Consider the following 22,255-nt stretch of genomic DNA (forward strand, 5'->3'; position numbering starts at 1 on the left):
GTGTGTGTGTGTGTGTGTGTGTGTGTGTGTGTGTTGGTGTGTGCCTGTCTGTCTTTGTATGTATGTATCTGTGTACCTATGTAATGGAGGAGGAGGACGAGGTTAGTGTATCTATCTGTTAATAACAAAGAAAGAGACTAGCGTGTCTGCCTATTTATATGTCTGTCTCTCTGTGTATTGGAGGAAGCCTCCCGGGACTCCATTGACCTGGAGAGATGTCAGATGCCACCCTGAGGCAGAAGAAGGCGCCCAGAGAGCTGGCTGAGGGGGACTCGGGAGGAAATCCACAGGCTTGCCTGGGCAGCTCCCGTCCTTCGCTGCTGCCCTCTCTGCAGCCGCCCCGCCCCCTACCCCAATCCCGGCCCCTGGGCGTACAGCGCCAGCATACGCAGAAATAAATTCAAAATGGCTTAGACACTTAAACGTAACACAAGACACCACACACCTCTCGGTAGGAAACGTAGGCCAAACAGTATCCCACGTACACCTCACCCATTTTCTCCTAGGGTAGTCTCCCCAAGCAACAGAAAACTCAGCAAAAATACAAACACAAACGGGAGCAAACTGAATTCATCAGCTTTGGCACACCAAAGGAAACCAGAAGCAGAACTAAACCACGGCCTACGAAATAGGAGACAATCTTTGCCAAACATGAGACTGACTAGGGGTTCATTTCCACCATATCCAAACAGCTCATCCGACTCAACGGACAGAAGACGACCCAATCCAAAAATGGGCAGAAGACGACCTCAGGAAGCAATTCTCCAGCGAAGACCCACCAGCGACCAATGAGAGGCACATGACAAAACAGGCTCAAGGTTGCTCATTATCCGAGGAATACAAGGCAAAACTACAATGAGGTGGCATCTCGCCCCAGTTAGAGTGGCCACCATTCCAAAGCCCACACAGGATCAAGGCTACAGAGGCTGTGGAGAAAAGGGATCCCTCCTACACTGTCGGTGGGAATGTCGTTTGCTGCAGCCACTGTGCAAAACAGGAGGGAGGGTCCTCAAAAGACGGAAAATACACTGGTCAGAAGCTTTGGATCTCGGGGGCAGGCCAACAAGCTCCCAAAGGCCCGGCCTCGCCCCTGCTTCTGCCCCAGCTCGCCTGTGCCCCACGGGGTCCGGGGCGGCCTCCACTCCCGGGGCAGGGCCACCCGCGCGGGAAGGCCTCGCAAGGCCTGAGGGCCAGTCTCGGCTGGCCCGGGGCCGTCCAGCGCCCTCCCATCTCCCGGGGCTGCTCCCACTTTGCCAAAGCCGCCTGTGAGCGGCGGCCAAGAAAGCCGCGCGGTTCAGCCAGTACTAAGGAGGGGGAGGAAGGCACCCCAACCAGGCCGGGGGGGCCCCCGGGACCCGCCTCACGGTCCCAACCTGGACGCGCGGCCTGGACCCCACCGACGCACCCCTCCCCCCACCCCCGGGCGCCTCCCCAACTACAAAGCCCAGGCCTCACCCGCCGACTCCCCGACCTGCGCGCCCCCACCAGCGCCCCCTTACCTGGCTCGCGACGGCAGCAGAGGCGACAGCAAGCGGCGGGAGGCCGAGACCCCAGGCAGCCTTCCTCCTCCCGGAGCTGGTCCAGGAGCACCCAGCTCCCGCCCAGCTTCCTCACGTTCTGCGCGAGCCCCAGCGCCCCGGCGTCCCGGCGACCGTGCGCGCGCGCGCACGCGCAGCTTTCAGCGCCCCTCCCACTCCCGCCTGCCTGACAGCAGCATGGAGGCTTGGCTGCCACTCCAGCAGTAGGGATGCTGCGAGTGGGGCCGGGCGGTGGGCCGGTGGAGCTTCGGGCGGTGGGGCGGTGGGGCGGTGGGGCGGTGGGGCGGTGGGGCGAGCCCAGCCCGCGGCCAGGGCTGGCCGGGTCCCCAACACCAACGCGGCCCCCCACGCCCTCCTCCAGGGTCCCGGCCCCCAAGTAGGACCACCACGGGCCCAGGGCCAGGCCTCACCCCACCAGCCCCGCTACCACTGCTCGCCGACCCCCCACCCAGTCAATGCCTCCCCACCCCCTGCCACGCCCGGTCCCCGATCCACTGCACCCCCGAGACAAAGCTGCTTCTCCTCACACCCAAATCCCGCCCCAGGTCTGCGCCCCACTCGGTCCTAAGCTACAGCCCCTGTAAACCGCGCTCACCCCAAGGGCCTCACCCCAGGTCCCCCCACCGTCCGGAGATACTCCCCTAACCCTTCACCGAGGAATAAGCCCCCACCCTCCAGCCAGGTCACTTCCGCTCCCAGCAACCCCTCCCCCTCACCCTGTCCGCCCTCATCGCCAGATCGCCGCACACCCGGAGTGCACCCCTACCCCAGATGACCCCCTCAGCCCTCTCCTCGCGAGAGCCGGGCGCTCCGGGCTCCGATCACCACCGCGACAGCCGCTAGACAGGGATGCCCCGGGCCCACGGCAGGCACGCAGTCCTGGCTCCCAGGGGCGCGGCCCCGGCGGCCGGGTGGGCGGGGCTTGAGGCCATTCCAATTCCCTGCCCCACCCCCACGCCCCCATCCCACCCCGAAGCCCAATGCCTCCTCAGAGCCCATGGGATAGGTGGTCCCGAGCTGCACACCGCTCGCCAGTGGGCCTTGGCTGCTTGATGCTGCTGCGGGGAGGGAGGGTGCAGCCTTAGCCCGGCCCTCGGCCCCCGGGATGGACAGCGGGCAGCAGTGGCAGTGGCAGTGGTAGTGGTAGTGGGGGTGGCGGCGGAGGCGGCGGAGGCGGGACAGGGCGGCTGTCCTGGGAGAGCAAGTCCACTTGCTCCCAATTCCCCCGCCGCCTGGCCTCTGCTGCCAGAGCTTCCTGGAAGGAGTTTCCCCCTGTCAGCCTGCCCCTGGGAGGCAGGCCGGCTATGGCCAGGGGGGCGGGGCGGCGGCAGTGGCAGCAGCAGAGCTGGAGATGGCAGGATTGGGGCTGACCCATACTACTAGCCAGGTACTTGCTCCCATTGCCCGCTGTCTCTGTCGCTGTCGCTGTCGCTGTCTCTGTCTCTGTCCCTGTCGCTGCCCCCGCCCCTGCACATTGACTGCACCACGCCCACCTCTCAGGAGCAGGATCACCTGAGGACAAGCCTCCAGGGACCCTGGGGCAGCAGAGACCGCCCCCAGAGCAGGCTGAGGGGGACACGCGAGGAAATGCACAGGACTGCCTTGGCAGCCCCCGCCCCACGCTGCCGCCCGCACTCTCTGCAGCCGCCCCAGACCCCGCCACCACCACTGCCCCCTGAGCACACCGCGCCAGCATCCCGGGAGCCGGACAACACGGACATGTGCACCCAGTGAACCTGGCGTAGCACAGGGCGCCCCCTGAGCAAGCTGAGGGGTCACGAGAGGAAATCCACAGGCTTACCTGGGCAGCCCTCGCCACCGCTGCCGACCTCTCTGCAGCCTCCCCTTCCCCGCCCCGGGCCACCATCCCCTCAGCGCAAGACCGCGCCTGCCTCCTGGGAGGCATCCAACACCTAGGCGTGCAGCCAGGGAACCTGGGTTATCAGAGTCCGACCCCAGGCCAGGCCAAGGGATCATGGGAGCAAATCCTCGGGCTTCTAGGGCAGCCCCGCCTCCTCTCTGCAGACCCTGACCGAACCTCCCCAGCCTCCCATGACCTGGCTGACAAGGAGACTTCAATCCCGCAAACCTGGGGTGGCAGAGGCTGTCCCCAGGCCAAGGAGAGGGGGAGATGGGAGGAAACTTACCAACTCGCCAGGGCAGCCCCCTTAGCCGCAGTGCCTCCGGCCCCTCCACCACTGACCTCTTTCACTGACCGCACCACGCCCGCTCCCAAGAGCAGGCTGATTAAATGGCTTGAGTCTGAGGAACGTGGGAGAGCGGCGGTCGCCCCCAGGCTAGGCCGTTGGGGACATGGGAGAAAATCCTCTGGCTCACCAGGGGCACCCCAGTCCCCGGACCCTGTCCCCATCACTGTCCCCTGACTGCACTCCGCCTGTAGTGAGTGTGTCTGTCCGTCTGCCTGCCTGCCTGCCTGCCTGCCTATCTATCTGTTGGAGGAGGGGAGAGGCTAGTCTATGTCTGTGTGTCTCTGTGTGTCTATGGAATGGAGGAAGAGGAGGCTAGTATGTCTCTCTCTCGGCCTATCTATCTCTCTGACAATCTATCTATGCAATGGAGGAGGCAGAGGAGGCTAGTGTGTTTGTCTATCTGCTTAATTGAGGAGGAGAAGGAGTGTAGTGTGTGTGTGTGTGTGTGTGTGTGTAAGTGTGTGTGTGGGTCTGTCCATTTCTGTATTTGTCTATCTAATGGAGAAGGAGGTGGAGGAAGCTAGCGTGACTTTCCGTCTGTCTGTCTGCATACGCACCTAATGAAGTAGGAGGAGGCTACTGTGTTCGTCTAAGTGTCTTTGTATTGGAGGAGGTGAGTGTGTCTGTCTCTCAGTCTGTCCGTGTGTTTCTTTACCTACTAGAGGAGGAGGCTAGTGTGTCTATCTACTTACCTACCTGATTGAGGAGGAAGAGGAGGCTGCTGTGTGTGTGTATCTCTCTCTGACAATCTATTTCATGGAGGAGGACATTGGTGTGTCCATCTACCTACCTAACTGAGGAGTAGGAGGGGGCTTCTGTGTGTGTGTGTGTGTGTGTGTGTGTGTGTGTGTGTGTTGGTGTGTGCCTGTCTGTCTTTGTATGTATGTATCTGTGTACCTATGTAATGGAGGAGGAGGACGAGGTTAGTGTATCTATCTGTTAATAACAAAGAAAGAGACTAGCGTGTCTGCCTATTTATATGTCTGTCTCTCTGTGTATTGGAGGAAGCCTCCCGGGACTCCATTGACCTGGAGAGATGTCAGATGCCACCCTGAGGCAGAAGAAGGCGCCCAGAGAGCTGGCTGAGGGGGACTCGGGAGGAAATCCACAGGCTTGCCTGGGCAGCTCCCGTCCTTCGCTGCTGCCCTCTCTGCAGCCGCCCCGCCCCCTACCCCAATCCCGGCCCCTGGGCGTACAGCGCCAGCATACGCAGAAATAAATTCAAAATGGCTTAGACACTTAAACGTAACACAAGACACCACACACCTCTCGGTAGGAAACGTAGGCCAAACAGTATCCCACGTACACCTCACCCATTTTCTCCTAGGGTAGTCTCCCCAAGCAACAGAAAACTCAGCAAAAATACAAACACAAACGGGAGCAAACTGAATTCATCAGCTTTGGCACACCAAAGGAAACCAGAAGCAGAACTAAACCACGGCCTACGAAATAGGAGACAATCTTTGCCAAACATGAGACTGACTAGGGGTTCATTTCCACCATATCCAAACAGCTCATCCGACTCAACGGACAGAAGACGACCCAATCCAAAAATGGGCAGAAGACGACCTCAGGAAGCAATTCTCCAGCGAAGACCCACCAGCGACCAATGAGAGGCACATGACAAAACAGGCTCAAGGTTGCTCATTATCCGAGGAATACAAGGCAAAACTACAATGAGGTGGCATCTCGCCCCAGTTAGAGTGGCCACCATTCCAAAGCCCACACAGGATCAAGGCTACAGAGGCTGTGGAGAAAAGGGATCCCTCCTACACTGTCGGTGGGAATGTCGTTTGCTGCAGCCACTGTGCAAAACAGGAGGGAGGGTCCTCAAAAGACGGAAAATACACTGGTCAGAAGCTTTGGATCTCGGGGGCAGGCCAACAAGCTCCCAAAGGCCCGGCCTCGCCCCTGCTTCTGCCCCAGCTCGCCTGTGCCCCACGGGGTCCGGGGCGGCCTCCACTCCCGGGGCAGGGCCACCCGCGCGGGAAGGCCTCGCAAGGCCTGAGGGCCAGTCTCGGCTGGCCCGGGGCCGTCCAGCGCCCTCCCATCTCCCGGGGCTGCTCCCACTTTGCCAAAGCCGCCTGTGAGCGGCGGCCAAGAAAGCCGCGCGGTTCAGCCAGTACTAAGGAGGGGGAGGAAGGCACCCCAACCAGGCCGGGGGGGCCCCGGGACCCGCCTCACGGTCCCAACCTGGACGCGCGGCCTGGACCCCACCGACGCACCCCTCCCCCCACCCCCGGGCGCCTCCCCAACTACAAAGCCCAGGCCTCACCCGCCGACTCCCCGACCTGCGCGCCCCCACCAGCGCCCCCTTACCTGGCTCGCGACGGCAGCAGAGGCGACAGCAAGCGGCGGGAGGCCGAGACCCCAGGCAGCCTTCCTCCTCCGGGAGCTGGTCCAGGAGCACCCAGCTCCCGCCCAGCTTCCTCACGTTCTGCGCGAGCCCCAGCGCCCCGGCGTCCCGGCGACCGTGCGCGCGCGCGCACGCGCAGCTTTCAGCGCCCCTCCCACTCCCGCCTGCCTGACAGCAGCATGGAGGCTTGGCTGCCACTCCAGCAGTAGGGATGCTGCGAGTGGGGCCGGGCGGTGGGCCGGTGGAGCTTCGGGCGGTGGGGCGGTGGGGCGGTGGGGCGGTGGGGCGAGCCCAGCCCGCGGCCAGGGCTGGCCGGGTCCCCAACACCAACGCGGACCCCCACGCCCTCCTCCAGGGTCCCGGCCCCCAAGTAGGACCACCACGGGCCCAGGGCCAGGCCTCACCCCACCAGCCCCGCTACCACTGCTCGCCGACCCCCCACCCAGTCAATGCCTCCCCACCCCCTGCCACGCCCGGTCCCCGATCCACTGCACCCCCGAGACAAAGCTGCTTCTCCTCACACCCAAATCCCGCCCCAGGTCTGCGCCCCACTAGGTCCTAAGCTACAGCCCCTGTAAACCGCGCTCACCCCAAGGGCCTCACCCCAGGTCCCCCCACCGTCCGGAGATACTCCCCTAACCCTTCACCGAGGAATAAGCCCCCACCCTCCAGCCAGGTCACTTCCGCTCCCAGCAACCCCTCCCCCTCACCCTGTCCGCCCTCATCGCCAGATCGCCGCACACCCGGAGTGCACCCCTACCCCAGATGACCCCCTCAGCCCTCTCCTCGCGAGAGCCGGGCGCTCCGGGCTCCGATCACCACGGCGACAGCCGCTAGACAGGGATGCCCCGGGCCCACGGCAGGCACGCAGTCCTGGCTCCCAGGGGCGCGGCCCCGGCGGCCGGGTGGGCGGGGCTTGAGGCCATTCCAATTCCCTGCCCCACCCCCACGCCCCCATCCCACCCCGAAGCCCAATGCCTCCTCAGAGCCCATGGGATAGGTGGTCCCGAGCTGCACACCGCTCGCCAGTGGGCCTTGGCTGCTTGATGCTGCTGCGGGGAGGGAGGGTGCAGCCTTAGCCCGGCCCTCGGCCCCCGGGATGGACAGCGGGCAGCAGTGGCAGTGGCAGTGGTAGTGGTAGTGGGGGTGGCGGCGGAGGCGGCGGAGGCGGGACAGGGCGGCTGTCCTGGGAGAGCAAGTCCACTTGCTCCCAATTCCCCCGCCGCCTGGCCTCTGCTGCCAGAGCTTCCTGGAAGGAGTTTCCCCCTGTCAGCCTGCCCCTGGGAGGCAGGCCGGCTATGGCCAGGGGGGCGGGGCGGCGGCAGTGGCAGCAGCAGAGCTGGAGATGGCAGGATTGGGGCTGACCCATACTACTAGCCAGGTACTTGCTCCCATTGCCCGCTGTCTCTGTCGCTGTCGCTGTCTCTGTCTCTGTCCCTGTCGCTGCCCCCGCCCCTGCACATTGACTGCACCACGCCCACCTCTCAGGAGCAGGATCACCTGAGGACAAGCCTCCAGGGACCCTGGGGCAGCAGAGACCGCCCCCAGAGCAGGCTGAGGGGGACACGCGAGGAAATGCACAGGACTGCCTTGGCAGCCCCCGCCCCACGCTGCCGCCCGCCCTCTCTGCAGCCGCCCCAGACCCCGCCACCACCACTGCCCCCTGAGCACACCGCGCCAGCATCCCGGGAGCCGGACAACACGGACATGTGCACCCAGTGAACCTGGCGTAGCACAGGGCGCCCCCTGAGCAAGCTGAGGGGTCACGAGAGGAAATCCACAGGCTTACCTGGGCAGCCCTCGCCACCGCTGCCGACCTCTCTGCAGCCTCCCCTTCCCCGCCCCGGGCCACCATCCCCTCAGCGCAAGACCGCGCCTGCCTCCTGGGAGGCATCCAACACCTAGGCGTGCAGCCAGGGAACCTGGGTTATCAGAGTCCGACCCCAGGCCAGGCCAAGGGATCATGGGAGCAAATCCTCGGGCTTCTAGGGCAGCCCCGCCTCCTCTCTGCAGACCCTGACCGAACCTCCCCCAGCCTCCCATGACCTGGCTGACAAGGAGACTTCAATCCCGCAAACCTGGGGTGGCAGAGGCTGTCCCCAGGCCAAGGAGAGGGGGAGATGGGAGGAAACTTACCAACTCGCCAGGGCAGCCCCCTTAGCCGCAGTGCCTCCGGCCCCTCCACCACTGACCTCTTTCACTGACCGCACCACGCCCGCTCCCAAGAGCAGGCTGATTAAATGGCTTGAGTCTGAGGAACGTGGGAGAGCGGCGGTCGCCCCCAGGCTAGGCCGTTGGGGACATGGGAGAAAATCCTCTGGCTCACCAGGGGCACCCCAGTCCCCGGACCCTGTCCCCATCACTGTCCCCTGACTGCACTCCGCCTGTAGTGAGTGTGTCTGTCCGTCTGCCTGCCTGCCTGCCTGCCTGCCTATCTATCTGTTGGAGGAGGGGAGAGGCTAGTCTATGTCTGTGTGTCTCTGTGTGTCTATGGAATGGAGGAAGAGGAGGCTAGTATGTCTCTCTCTCGGCCTATCTATCTCTCTGACAATCTATCTATGCAATGGAGGAGGCAGAGGAGGCTAGTGTGTTTGTCTATCTGCTTAATTGAGGAGGAGAAGGAGTGTAGTGTGTGTGTGTGTGTGTGTGTGTGTAAGTGTGTGTGTGGGTCTGTCCATTTCTGTATTTGTCTATCTAATGGAGAAGGAGGTGGAGGAAGCTAGCGTGACTTTCCGTCTGTCTGTCTGCATACGCACCTAATGAAGTAGGAGGAGGCTACTGTGTTCGTCTAAGTGTCTTTGTATTGGAGGAGGTGAGTGTGTCTGTCTCTCAGTCTGTCCGTGTGTTTCTTTACCTACTAGAGGAGGAGGCTAGTGTGTCTATCTACTTACCTACCTGATTGAGGAGGAAGAGGAGGCTGCTGTGTGTGTGTATCTCTCTCTGACAATCTATTTCATGGAGGAGGAGATTGGTGTGTCCATCTACCTACCTAACTGAGGAGTAGGAGGGGGCTTCTGTGTGTGTGTGTGTGTGTGTGTGTGTGTGTGTGTGTTGGTGTGTGCCTGTCTGTCTTTGTATGTATGTATCTGTGTACCTATGTAATGGAGGAGGAGGACGAGGTTAGTGTATCTATCTGTTAATAACAAAGAAAGAGACTAGCGTGTCTGCCTATTTATATGTCTGTCTCTCTGTGTATTGGAGGAAGCCTCCCGGGACTCCATTGACCTGGAGAGATGTCAGATGCCACCCTGAGGCAGAAGAAGGCGCCCAGAGAGCTGGCTGAGGGGGACTCGGGAGGAAATCCACAGGCTTGCCTGGGCAGCTCCCGTCCTTCGCTGCTGCCCTCTCTGCAGCCGCCCCGCCCCCTACCCCAATCCCGGCCCCTGGGCGTACAGCGCCAGCATACGCAGAAATAAATTCAAAATGGCTTAGACACTTAAACGTAACACAAGACACCACACACCTCTCGGTAGGAAACGTAGGCCAAACAGTATCCCACGTACACCTCACCCATTTTCTCCTAGGGTAGTCTCCCCAAGCAACAGAAAACTCAGCAAAAATACAAACACAAACGGGAGCAAACTGAATTCATCAGCTTTGGCACACCAAAGGAAACCAGAAGCAGAACTAAACCACGGCCTACGAAATAGGAGACAATCTTTGCCAAACATGAGACTGACTAGGGGTTCATTTCCACCATATCCAAACAGCTCATCCGACTCAACGGACAGAAGACGACCCAATCCAAAAATGGGCAGAAGACGACCTCAGGAAGCAATTCTCCAGCGAAGACCCACCAGCGACCAATGAGAGGCACATGACAAAACAGGCTCAAGGTTGCTCATTATCCGAGGAATACAAGGCAAAACTACAATGAGGTGGCATCTCGCCCCAGTTAGAGTGGCCACCATTCCAAAGCCCACACAGGATCAAGGCTACAGAGGCTGTGGAGAAAAGGGATCCCTCCTACACTGTCGGTGGGAATGTCGTTTGCTGCAGCCACTGTGCAAAACAGGAGGGAGGGTCCTCAAAAGACGGAAAATACACTGGTCAGAAGCTTTGGATCTCGGGGGCAGGCCAACAAGCTCCCAAAGGCCCGGCCTCGCCCCTGCTTCTGCCCCAGCTCGCCTGTGCCCCACGGGGTCCGGGGCGGCCTCCACTCCCGGGGCAGGGCCACCCGCGCGGGAAGGCCTCGCAAGGCCTGAGGGCCAGTCTCGGCTGGCCCGGGGCCGTCCAGCGCCCTCCCATCTCCCGGGGCTGCTCCCACTTTGCCAAAGCCGCCTGTGAGCGGCGGCCAAGAAAGCCGCGCGGTTCAGCCAGTACTAAGGAGGGGGAGGAAGGCACCCCAACCAGGCCGGGGGGGCCCCCGGGACCCGCCTCACGGTCCCAACCTGGACGCGCGGCCTGGACCCCACCGACGCACCCCTCCCCCCACCCCCGGGCGCCTCCCCAACTACAAAGCCCAGGCCTCACCCGCCGACTCCCCGACCTGCGCGCCCCCACCAGCGCCCCCTTACCTGGCTCGCGACGGCAGCAGAGGCGACAGCAAGCGGCGGGAGGCCGAGACCCCAGGCAGCCTTCCTCCTCCGGGAGCTGGTCCAGGAGCACCCAGCTCCCGCCCAGCTTCCTCACGTTCTGCGCGAGCCCCAGCGCCCCGGCGTCCCGGCGACCGTGCGCGCGCGCGCACGCGCAGCTTTCAGCGCCCCTCCCACTCCCGCCTGCCTGACAGCAGCATGGAGGCTTGGCTGCGACTCCAGCAGTAGGGATGCTGCGAGTGGGGCCGGGCGGTGGGCCGGTGGAGCTTCGGGCGGTGGGGCGGTGGGGCGAGCCCAGCCCGCGGCCAGGGCTGGCCGGGTCCCCAACACCAACGCGGACCCCCACGCCCTCCTCCAGGGTCCCGGCCCCCAAGTAGGACCACCACGGGCCCAGGGCCAGGCCTCACCCCACCAGCCCCGCTACCACTGCTCGCCGACCCCCCACCCAGTCAATGCCTCCCCACCCCCTGCCACGCCCGGTCCCCGATCCACTGCACCCCCGAGACAAAGCTGCTTCTCCTCACACCCAAATCCCGCCCCAGGTCTGCGCCCCACTAGGTCCTAAGCTACAGCCCCTGTAAACCGCGCTCACCCCAAGGGCCTCACCCCAGGTCCCCCCACCGTCCGGAGATACTCCCCTAACCCTTCACCGAGGAATAAGCCCCCACCCTCCAGCCAGGTCACTTCCGCTCCCAGCAACCCCTCCCCCTCACCCTGTCCGCCCTCATCGCCAGATCGCCGCACACCCGGAGTGCACCCCTACCCCAGATGACCCCCTCAGCCCTCTCCTCGCGAGAGCCGGGCGCTCCGGGCTCCGATCACCACCGCGACAGCCGCTAGACAGGGATGCCCCGGGCCCACGGCAGGCACGCAGTCCTGGCTCCCAGGGGCGCGGCCCCGGCGGCCGGGTGGGCGGGGCTTGAGGCCATTCCAATTCCCTGCCCCACCCCCACGCCCCCATCCCACCCCGAAGCCCAATGCCTCCTCAGAGCCCATGGGATAGGTGGTCCCGAGCTGCACACCGCTCGCCAGTGGGCCTTGGCTGCTTGATGCTGGTGCGGGGAGGGAGGGTGCAGCCTTAGCCCGGCCCTCGGCCCCCGGGATGGACAGCGGGCAGCAGTGGCAGTGGCAGTGGTAGTGGTAGTGGGGGTGGCGGCGGAGGCGGCGGAGGCGGGACAGGGCGGCTGTCCTGGGAGAGCAAGTCCACTTGCTCCCAATTCCCCCGCCGCCTGGCCTCTGCTGCCAGAGCTTCCTGGAAGGAGTTTCCCCCTGTCAGCCTGCCCCTGGGAGGCAGGCCGGCTATGGCCAGGGGGGCGGGGCGGCGGCAGTGGCAGCAGCAGAGCTGGAGATGGCAGGATTGGGGCTGACCCATACTACTAGCCAGGTACTTGCTCCCATTGCCCGCTGTCTCTGTCGCTGTCGCTGTCGCTGTCTCTGTCTCTGTCCCTGTCGCTGCCCCCGCCCCTGCACATTGACTGCACCACGCCCACCTCTCAGGAGCAGGATCACCTGAGGACAAGCCTCCAGGGACCCTGGGGCAGCAGAGACCGCCCCCAGAGCAGGCTGAGGGGGACACGCGAGGAAATGCACAGGACTGCCTTGGCAGCCCCCGCCCCACGCTGCCGCCCGCCCTCTCTGCAGCCGCCCCAGACCCCGCCACCACCACTGCCCCCTGAGCACACCGCGCCAGCATCCCGGGAGCCGGACAACACGGACATGTGCACCCAGTGAACCTGGCGTAGCACAGGGCGCCCCCTGAGCAAGCTGAGGGGTCACGAGAGGAAATCCACAGGCTTACCTGGGCAGCCCTCGCCACCGCTGCCGACCTCTCTGCAGCCTCCCCTTCCCCGCCCCGGGCCACCATCCCCTCAGCGCAAGACCGCGCCTGCCTCCTGGGAGGCATCCAACACCTAGGCGTGCAGCCAGGGAACCTGGGTTATCAGAGTCCGACCCCAGGCCAGGCCAAGGGATCATGGGAGCAAATCCTCGGGCTTCTAGGGCAGCCATGCCTCCTCTCTGCAGACCCTGACCGAACCTCCCCAGCCTCCCATGACCTGGCTGACAAGGAGACTTCAATCCCGCAAACCTGGGGTGGCAGAGGCTGTCCCCAGGCCAAGGAGAGGGGGAGATGGGAGGAAACTTACCAACTCGCCAGGGCAGCCCCCTTAGCCGCAGTGCCTCCGGCCCCTCCACCACTGACCTCTTTCACTGACCGCACCACGCCCGCTCCCAAGAGCAGGCTGATTAAATGGCTTGAGTCTGAGGAACGTGGGAGAGCGGCGGTCGCCCCCAGGCTAGGCCGTTGGGGACATGGGAGAAAATCCTCTGGCTCACCAGGGGCACCCCAGTCCCCGGACCCTGTCCCCATCACTGTCCCCTGACTGCACTCCGCCTGTAGAGAGTGTGTCTGTCCGTCTGCCTGCCTGCCTGCCTGCCTGCCTATCTATCTGTTGGAGGAGGGGAGAGGCTAGTCTATGTCTGTGTGTCTCTGTGTGTCTATGGAATGGAGGAAGAGGAGGCTAGTATGTCTCTCTCTCGGCCTATCTATCTCTCTGACAATCTATCTATGCAATGGAGGAGGCAGAGGAGGCTAGTGTGTTTGTCTATCTGCCTAATTGAGGAGGAGAACGAGTTTAGTGTGTGTGTGTGTGTGTGTGTGTAAGTGTGTGTGTGGGTCTGTCCATTTCTGTATTTGTCTATCTAATGGAGGGGGAGGTGGAGGAAGCTAGCGTGACTTTCCGTCTGTCTGTCTGCATACGCACCTAATGAAGTAGGAGGAGGCTACTGTGTTCGTCTAAGTGTCTTTCTGTTGGAGGAGGTGAGTGTGTCTGTCTCTCAGTCTGTCCGTGTGTTTCTTTACCTACTAGAGGAGGAGGCTAGTGTGTCTATCTACTTACCTACCTGATTGAGGAGGAAGAGGAGGCTGCTGTGTGTGTGTATCTCTCTCTGACAATCTATTTCATGGAGGAGGAGATTGGTGTGTCCATCTACCTACCTAACTGAGGAGTAGGAGGGGGCTTCTGTGTGTGTGTGTGTGTGTGTGTGTGTGTGTGTGTGTGTGTTGGTGTGTGCCTGTCTGTCTTTGTATGTATGTATCTGTGTACCTATGTAATGGAGGAGGAGGACGAGGTTAGTGTATCTATCTGTTAATAACAAAGAAAGAGACTAGCGTGTCTGCCTATTTATATGTCTGTCTCTCTGTGTATTGGAGGAAGCCTCCCGGGACTCCATTGACCTGGAGAGATGTCAGATGCCACCCTGAGGCAGAAGAAGGCGCCCAGAGAGCTGGCTGAGGGGGACTCGGGAGGAAATCCACAGGCTTGCCTGGGCAGCTCCCGTCCTTCGCTGCTGCCCTCTCTGCAGCCGCCCCGCCCCCTACCCCAATCCCGGCCCCTGGGCGTACAGCGCCAGCATACGCAGAAATAAATTCAAAATGGCTTAGACACTTAAACGTAACACAAGACACCACACACCTCTCGGTAGGAAACGTAGGCCAAACAGTATCCCACGTACACCTCACCCATTTTCTCCTAGGGTAGTCTCCCCAAGCAACAGAAAACTCAGCAAAAATACAAACACAAACGGGAGCAAACTGAATTCATCAGCTTTGGCACACCAAAGGAAACCAGAAGCAGAACTAAACCACGGCCTACGAAATAGGAGACAATCTTTGCCAAACATGAGACTGACTAGGGGTTCATTTCCACCATATCCAAACAGCTCATCCGACTCAACGGACAGAAGACGACCCAATCCAAAAATGGGCAGAAGACGACCTCAGGAAGCAATTCTCCAGCGAAGACCCACCAGCGACCAATGAGAGGCACATGACAAAACAGGCTCAAGGTTGCTCATTATCCGAGGAATACAAGGCAAAACTACAATGAGGTGGCATCTCGCCCCAGTTAGAGTGGCCACCATTCCAAAGCCCACACAGGATCAAGGCTACAGAGGCTGTGGAGAAAAGGGATCCCTCCTACACTGTCGGTGGGAATGTCGTTTGCTGCAGCCACTGTGCAAAACAGGAGGGAGGGTCCTCAAAAGACGGAAAATACACTGGTCAGAAGCTTTGGATCTCGGGGGCAGGCCAACAAGCTCCCAAAGGCCCGGCCTCGCCCCTGCTTCTGCCCCAGCTCGCCTGTGCCCCACGGGGTCCGGGGCGGCCTCCACTCCCGGGGCAGGGCCACCCGCGCGGGAAGGCCTCGCAAGGCCTGAGGGCCAGTCTCGGCTGGCCCGGGGCCGTCCAGCGCCCTCCCATCTCCCGGGGCTGCTCCCACTTTGCCAAAGCCGCCTGTGAGCGGCGGCCAAGAAAGCCGCGCGGTTCAGCCAGTACTAAGGAGGGGGAGGAAGGCACCCCAACCAGGCCGGGGGGGCCCCCGGGACCCGCCTCACGGTCCCAACCTGGACGCGCGGCCTGGACCCCACCGACGCACCCCTCCCCCCACCCCCGGGCGCCTCCCCAACTACAAAGCCCAGGCCTCACCCGCCGACTCCCCGACCTGCGCGCCCCCACCAGCGCCCCCTTACCTGGCTCGCGACGGCAGCAGAGGCGACAGCAAGCGGCGGGAGGCCGAGACCCCAGGCAGCCTTCCTCCTCCGGGAGCTGGTCCAGGAGCACCCAGCTCCCGCCCAGCTTCCTCACGTTCTGCGCGAGCCCCAGCGCCCCGGCGTCCCGGCGACCGTGCGCGCGCGCGCACGCGCAGCTTTCAGCGCCCCTCCCACTCCCGCCTGCCTGACAGCAGCATGGAGGCTTGGCTGCCACTCCAGCAGTAGGGATGCTGCGAGTGGGGCCGGGCGGTGGGCCGGTGGAGCTTCGGGCGGTGGGGCGGTGGGGCGGTGGGGCGGTGGGGCGAGCCCAGCCCGCGGCCAGGGCTGGCCGGGTCCCCAACACCAACGCGGACCCCCACGCCCTCCTCCAGGGTCCCGGCCCCCAAGTAGGACCACCACGGGCCCAGGGCCAGGCCTCACCCCACCAGCCCCGCTACCACTGCTCGCCGACCCCCCACCCAGTCAATGCCTCCCCACCCCCTGCCACGCCCGGTCCCCGATCCACTGCACCCCCGAGACAAAGCTGCTTCTCCTCACACCCAAATCCCGCCCCAGGTCTGCGCCCCACTAGGTCCTAAGCTACAGCCCCTGTAAACCGCGCTCACCCCAAGGGCCTCACCCCAGGTCCCCCCACCGTCCGGAGATACTCCCCTAACCCTTCACCGAGGAATAAGCCCCCACCCTCCAGCCAGGTCACTTCCGCTCCCAGCAACCCCTCCCCCTCACCCTGTCCGCCCTCATCGCCAGATCGCCGCACACCCGGAGTGCACCCCTACCCCAGATGACCCCCTCAGCCCTCTCCTCGCGAGAGCCGGGCGCTCCGGGCTCCGATCACCACCGCGACAGCCGCTAGACAGGGATGCCCCGGGCCCACGGCAGGCACGCAGTCCTGGCTCCCAGGGGCGCGGCCCTGGCGGCCGGGTGGGCGGGGCTTGAGGCCATTCCAATTCCCTGCCCCACCCCCACGCCCCCATCCCACCCCGAAGCCCAATGCCTCCTCAGAGCCCATGGGATAGGTGGTCCCGAGCTGCACACCGCTCGCCAGTGGGCCTTGGCTGCTTGATGCTGCTGCGGGGAGGGAGGGTGCAGCCTTAGCCCGGCCCTCGGCCCCCGGGATGGACAGCGGGCAGCAGTGGCAGTGGCAGTGGTAGTGGTAGTGGGGGTGGCGGCGGAGGCGGCGGAGGCGGGACAGGGCGGCTGTCCTGGGAGAGCAAGTCCACTTGCTCCCAATTCCCCCGCCGCCTGGCCTCTGCTGCCAGAGCTTCCTGGAAGGAGTTTCCCCCTGTCAGCCTGCCCCTGGGAGGCAGGCCGGCTATGGCCAGGGGGGCGGGCCGGCGGCAGTAACACACCGGAGAAACAGTAAATCCAAGTGGTTAAGAGCCTGACCTGCGGGCAGACGCCGTAGTTTCAAACCTGGCTTCACTGCTTACCAGGTGTTTAACAAATTTTTTAATATCTTTGCAGCATGGATTTCCCATGTGTATAATCACGTGTGTGGATATCTATCTTGTAGGATTATAAGGTAGATTTACATTAATTAATATATTAAAATGCTTAGAATATTGTCTGATATAAAGAAAGCATTCAATAAATATTATCTTTTGCTACTACAGAAGGTGTACTCAATCCTGTGTTTGTGTGTGTGTGAGTGTGTGTATACACATACAGATATAAACACGTATATACACACATATACATATATATCCACATACATATGTATTAGCATGATTTATATAATTATATATGTGTATGTGTGCATGATTTATAAAGCCTGTGTAAGCCTACTTTAAACCACATGAGATGGACAAGGCTCAAAATGGCCTGGAACATTTCCCCCCCATTACTTCCACTATAAACAATTCCGGGCTTTGGTGAGGTGTTTGTGTGTGGGTGTGTGTTCGTGTGGGTGTGTTTTGGACAGCAACTCCTGTTTTGAACAGGGCCGGCCAGAACCCTGTTCTTCCTCAACCTGTCCCGGTAACAGTCCAATCCGGCAGGAACCTCGATCTGTTTCTTTCTTATCACAAATACAAACAAACCCCTTCAACAAGCTAGTATCGTAGAGTGGCGTGCTTCATCACTAATCCGCCCTTTCTGCAGTCCTGACTCCAAGGGAAGAATGCCACCTACCCAACCATCCGCACCAGTCAGCCAGTCCTGCAAAGTGCGGCAATGCTCAACTCAGCCCGGGTCGGCTCCAAATCCCCTCCCTCTGATTATTCTTTGGCCTTAAAAAAATTTGCCACTATTCGGGCTGACAGGAAGTTATGCTCTCAGCACCCATACCTGGTAAACATTTCCGCATATTGTAGCCTTCCTGAGAAGCCAAATTTCGGAGTCCGCTCTCTGCGTGCGTTTTCCCTAATTGCGCTTGCACTTTTGGAATGCCCGGGTCTCTGCCGCTCACAGACAGCGGAAAACGCCGGTGCAAATTGCGTGGGGGCTGCTGCCCGGCCCGGCCCGGCCTGGCGGCTGCAGAAGCCAGCTCAGGTCCCCCCGGGAGGCTAACGTGCAGGATTGCACAGGAAGTCAGCCGGTGCTTCCAAACCCCTCTGCGACGCGCGACTCCGTCCCGGGCCTCCCGGGCGGGGCGGGGCAGGGCGGGACGGGGGGCGGAGGCCCCCCCCTGCTGCACGGAGAAAGCCTGACAGGCATCACCGGCGCTCCTCTGTTCGGTTTGAGGTCGCCACGGCCTCGCCGATGCATGGGCTGCCGCGGCGCCTTTCCCGCGGGCGCAGCGCGGGAAGGGATGGGGTCGGGGGCGAGTGGGCTGCGCGTCGGGAGTGGCGCGCATCCGCGCGCTAGAGGCCCGGATAGTGACACCGGCCGCTGAGCCCCTTCGGACGGGACCCACTCGGCATCGCGGACTGAGAAGGTCAGTCGGTGGCCGGTTTCCTAATGTGTATCTAGAAAGGCGCGCGGCAGGCCGGGTCGCCACAGGGTGGGCCGTGGCCAGAGGAGGACAGCCGGGGGCGGGCCCGGCGCAGGCCGCCTGGCACGATGGGCGGACCCGAGGCGGGGTGGCCGCCGCCGCAGTTGCCTGCAGCCACGCTCCGGAAGGCGGGCGGCGGTGCATGGCCCCGACGGGAGGTGCGCGTCCCGGACCCGGAGCTCCGCGCGCCTCCTGAGCGCTGCAGCCGCCTCTGCGCTGCGAGTCCTAGGCACTCCGGCCGCCGTCCCGCGAACAGGACTGCGTAGCCTCCTCTTGGGCTGGGATTTGCTTGGAAGTCTTCTTCCTGGAAGCGATGTCCCCCCAACAGGAGACGCTAGGGGGGCAGCCGGGGCGCTCCTCTTCCCTGACAGGAGTGTCTCGAATCGCGGGCGGCCCCAGCACCAAGAAGGTGAGGACGCCAAGCGGAACCCCGCGCCCGCCGCCGCCGCCGCCGCCGCCGCCGCATTCCAGGCGCGCGCCCTCTGCGCCCGTCACCTCCGTGGGGTTTAACGTTCGAAGCTCGCGTTCGGTGCCGTTTGTTCCAGACCATTCCCTCCTTACCCGCCCTCACGCCCGCGGCGCTCCCAGCACCTCCCGGCCTCTTCGCGTCTAGTCTCACTCGCTCCACAGAGGACCTCGCGGCAGCCCATCCACCGCGGCCCCGGCGGCCCCGCTCCCGACCCCGGCGGGGGCGGGGGCCGGCAGCCGGGCAATGCCTTTTCCGGTCCCCTCCTGGTGCCGGCTCTCGGCGCCCCGCCCGAAGTCCCCCGGGCGATCACCGCTTCTTGACCGGGTCAGCTCCGACGTCGTTCAAGCCGGCGGCGTCTGCCTGGGCGCGGCTACCGCGCTGAGTAAGGTAGACGGCCGTGCTGCATCGCCCGCGGGACCCAACCCCTCAACTGGACCCCGCGGCGCGGCCGCTCCGCGTGATTTGATGGGGTCGGGGAGTGGGTGCGTGCCTCGCACTGCGCTCCTGGATGGACTCCGGGTCTTCGAGGCGGTGGGCAGCCTCCTAGGTGTGCTGGGGATGCTAACGGTCAGCGCCATGGAGGAGCCTGAGACCGTGCTGGGTGGGGCCGGTGAGCTGCAGCGGGGGGTCGTGAGGGCTGCGGTGAAGGGCCTTGGCCCTGCGCTCGGTCCTGGCTCCAGGAATCGGCGGGGCTGGGCAGGGGCCGGCTGTCAGTGTGGTTGTGCCGACAGTGCGCTTGATCCCTGTCAAAGCTCGGAGGAGGGATGCGGGCCACAACTTGCAGCGTACCATGCCAATAAACACAGCCGCCCTGTGGCGTGTCCATTACGATCGGGTGAGGTTTCCTTGGAACCGTTCCCTCCGCAAGTGCACGCGGCCGCGAGCGGCAGCCTCTGCGGCTTGGCTCTCTCTCCAAGTGATTGATTTGGGTGTTTCTAGCCTTGCCTTCTCTCGCTCCTCCCCTCCCCCAAGACCTTCTGCTAGTTGGCCATTTTTGCTCTGTGTCCTGGTGGTGCCCTTCCAGCTTCTGTGGAACCAAGTTGGGATTCGAGGGATAACTTAACTCTTCCTTAAGAAATGCCTTGAGGCATTTTATTTATATCTTTGGAGCCCTAAGGGACCGCGGAGGCTCCCTGATGTCAGAATCTTACAGCCTTTCATGACTCCTCTGACCAGGATCCAGATGGGCTCCAGGTCAGTGGAAGAGCGGCGAGATCCGTGCGTCCGTGCGCCAAGTTCAGAAGTGTGTGTGAGCTCCCAAGGACCATGACCATGTCAGCAAGCCATCTAGGTGTCGGTGAACTCGATGTATCGCTGTAGTGCAGGCTCAGCCTTTGATGTATTGAGGCTGAGGTTTGTCCTTGTTGCTTGTCCCCTTCAGAGATGCACGGATGGGGGGGGGACTCACTAGGTTAGAGCTGTATTTGGGACGGTAATTGAATGTTCAGTAATTAGCATTTTAAAGCATTTTTATTCTTGTAAACTTAAGGAATTGGGAAAAATCAAATATTTCTATTCGTGAACAGATCTCTTCCTTTTTTTACTAACGGTAATTAGGCATACTGGTGAGGGGAGAACACATTAGAGGAGCTTGCTCATGTATCAGTAGTATTGTCCAATAAATGATAGGTTGCTTTGCATCTTAAGCCATTGTCCTAAAATGCTGTCCTTCATTATAAAACATAATGGGTTGTCTCGTTACCAATCCAGTCTTTTCCTTTTCCTTTTTTAAAAAAGTAAATGGATGTTGCCAGTCTGGTCTTTTGACAGCATTTTACTGCCTATAGAGCAGGAGTAAGGTTGAAGAACTGTTTCATTTTGCTTTTAACATTTTTTTTCCAGAAAAGTGCGTCTCCGCCTGTTTCAAATATTAGTAGGCATGTCTATTTGATTTCAGACCCCCAGAGCAATAGAAAGTAATACTAATAAAAGATTATTTACAAAAGCATAGCTCAGAGAACACTGCCATTTACACTCATGGACCGCAATCTTCATGTATCCCAAATACTCAACAGACTGCTCTTTTTCAGATTTCATCTCACCATTCTAGTGCTTGGTAGTCCGAGTGAGTCATGGGATTTATTTCTAAAAAGTCTACTATGTGGTTGTAATGTTAATTACTAGGATTTGGATCAATGTTGTTTAAATTACCAGTTATAATCAACATTTAAAATGAAATAGAAAAGAAAATATTAGCAGGGTAGTAAGGGTAAAGACTGTTTTGTGTAACTTCTTTTTCTCTGTTTCACATCCGTATATGTATTTTGGGTAGGGATGTAAAATGTATTTCTTACTGAGTGGTCAGAATTTTTAAAGATAGGTTTATTGGCCAGACCACTGTATGGGATGAGTTCACTTGGCTTTTAGTTCTAGCTCTATTACTGTCTCAGTAATCTTGACAAAAATCACTTAACTTGTTTGTTTCCTCATCTGTAAAATGGGAATCAAAGAGATAATGCTGCAGCAAGTGCTTTGAGAAGCATACACAGTGGACAGATACATCTTTTACTCTATGAAAATAAGATGCTCTTAAATGATAGGCCTTAAAGGAACACGCCAAGCAGTAAAGCAGTAGGATCTTTCAAGCTAGTCATCCTGAGAGTCTGTGAATTCAGTGGTGTTACCAGTGCCTCGAATGTGGTTCATGGTCCTAGAAACTGTTGCCAAGGATGCGGTTTTGTACACTGTGATGAAATTTGGAGTGTGATGACCTAGGTTCAATTCTACATTGTTTCTGTCCTAGCCTACTGACCTACTGAACCTTTCAGTTTCCTATGTGTAAAATGAAAATAACAATAGTACCTAACGCCTCGAGATTTGGGGGGAAAATCGAATGTGAAATTGAGTGAACATTGACATATAATAAGCACTCAAAAGGTGTTAGCTCTTATTGTTTGTACTTAACGTGCATGTCTGTTGTAATTCATAGTACTATGTCCCAGTGGTTCAAGCCAAAAATCTAGGATTCATTTTCAGCTCCTGGCATTTCCTCACTCTATAGCAACCATCAGAAAGGCCAGTTGACTATCACTTCAAAACATGTCTTGAACTTCTCCACTTCATCTCCACTGTTGTCACTGTAGTCCAAGCCAAACCATCACCATCTCTCTTGTACCTTTGCAGAAAGTCCTTAACATGCCTAACACCTTTTCTCTTGCTCTTCCCTGACCCAGTCTCCATTTTGAAGCACCAGAGTGATCTTTTAAAAACGTAAATTGATGTTAATTAATGACATGACTCATTTTCTTATTTATGCTTTTCTTTTGGGTAAGTGATCGGTCTCATCACCCCAAAAGTATTTCTGTTCAGTGTGTAATTAGGAATTGAGTCTCTCTGGTTATACTGCTCTAAGGAATTATTAATGTGTACACTACACTACATGAAAAGAAAGGATTTTTACTAGATTGCTCTTCCTGTTTGCAATAAAAATTTTTGACTAGAGGATAGGAAAGGAAGTGACAAAGTAGGGGAGGGGACTTGGCAGGATGATCTCCTAGCCAATTCCCTTCATTATAAGGTCAGGGTCATGATTTTTAATCAGAATATAAAGGCAAGAATATTAAATATTGCCATTCTGTTCTGACTTCACTTTAAACATTTTTGCTTTATCCTCTTCTAGACAATACAGCAAAGTCTGTATAATTTGGTATGATTTCTTTCAAATAGG

General features: G+C 60.1%; 1 protein-coding gene across 2 annotated transcripts in view; it reads left to right on the plus strand.

Annotated features, from left to right (window-relative positions):
• Positions 1–18,857: 18,857 nt before the first annotated feature.
• The window catches only part of LOC140694403 (rho GTPase-activating protein 20-like), a 29,445-nt gene continuing 26,047 nt past the window's right edge, over positions 18,858–22,255 (plus strand). The window contains exon 1 of one of the 2 annotated variants that reach the window (XM_072957664.1): positions 18,858–18,975. The gene's annotated coding sequence lies outside the window, so the exon portion shown is untranslated. Of the gene's footprint in view, positions 18,976–19,181; positions 19,199–22,255 lie in introns of those variants that run through there. The other variant, XM_072957665.1, reaches the window with a different exon arrangement.

The sequence above is a fragment of the Vicugna pacos genome, unplaced genomic scaffold (genome assembly GCF_048564905.1).
Source record: "Vicugna pacos unplaced genomic scaffold, VicPac4 scaffold_21, whole genome shotgun sequence".
Classification (NCBI taxonomy): Eukaryota; Metazoa; Chordata; class Mammalia; order Artiodactyla; family Camelidae; genus Vicugna; species Vicugna pacos.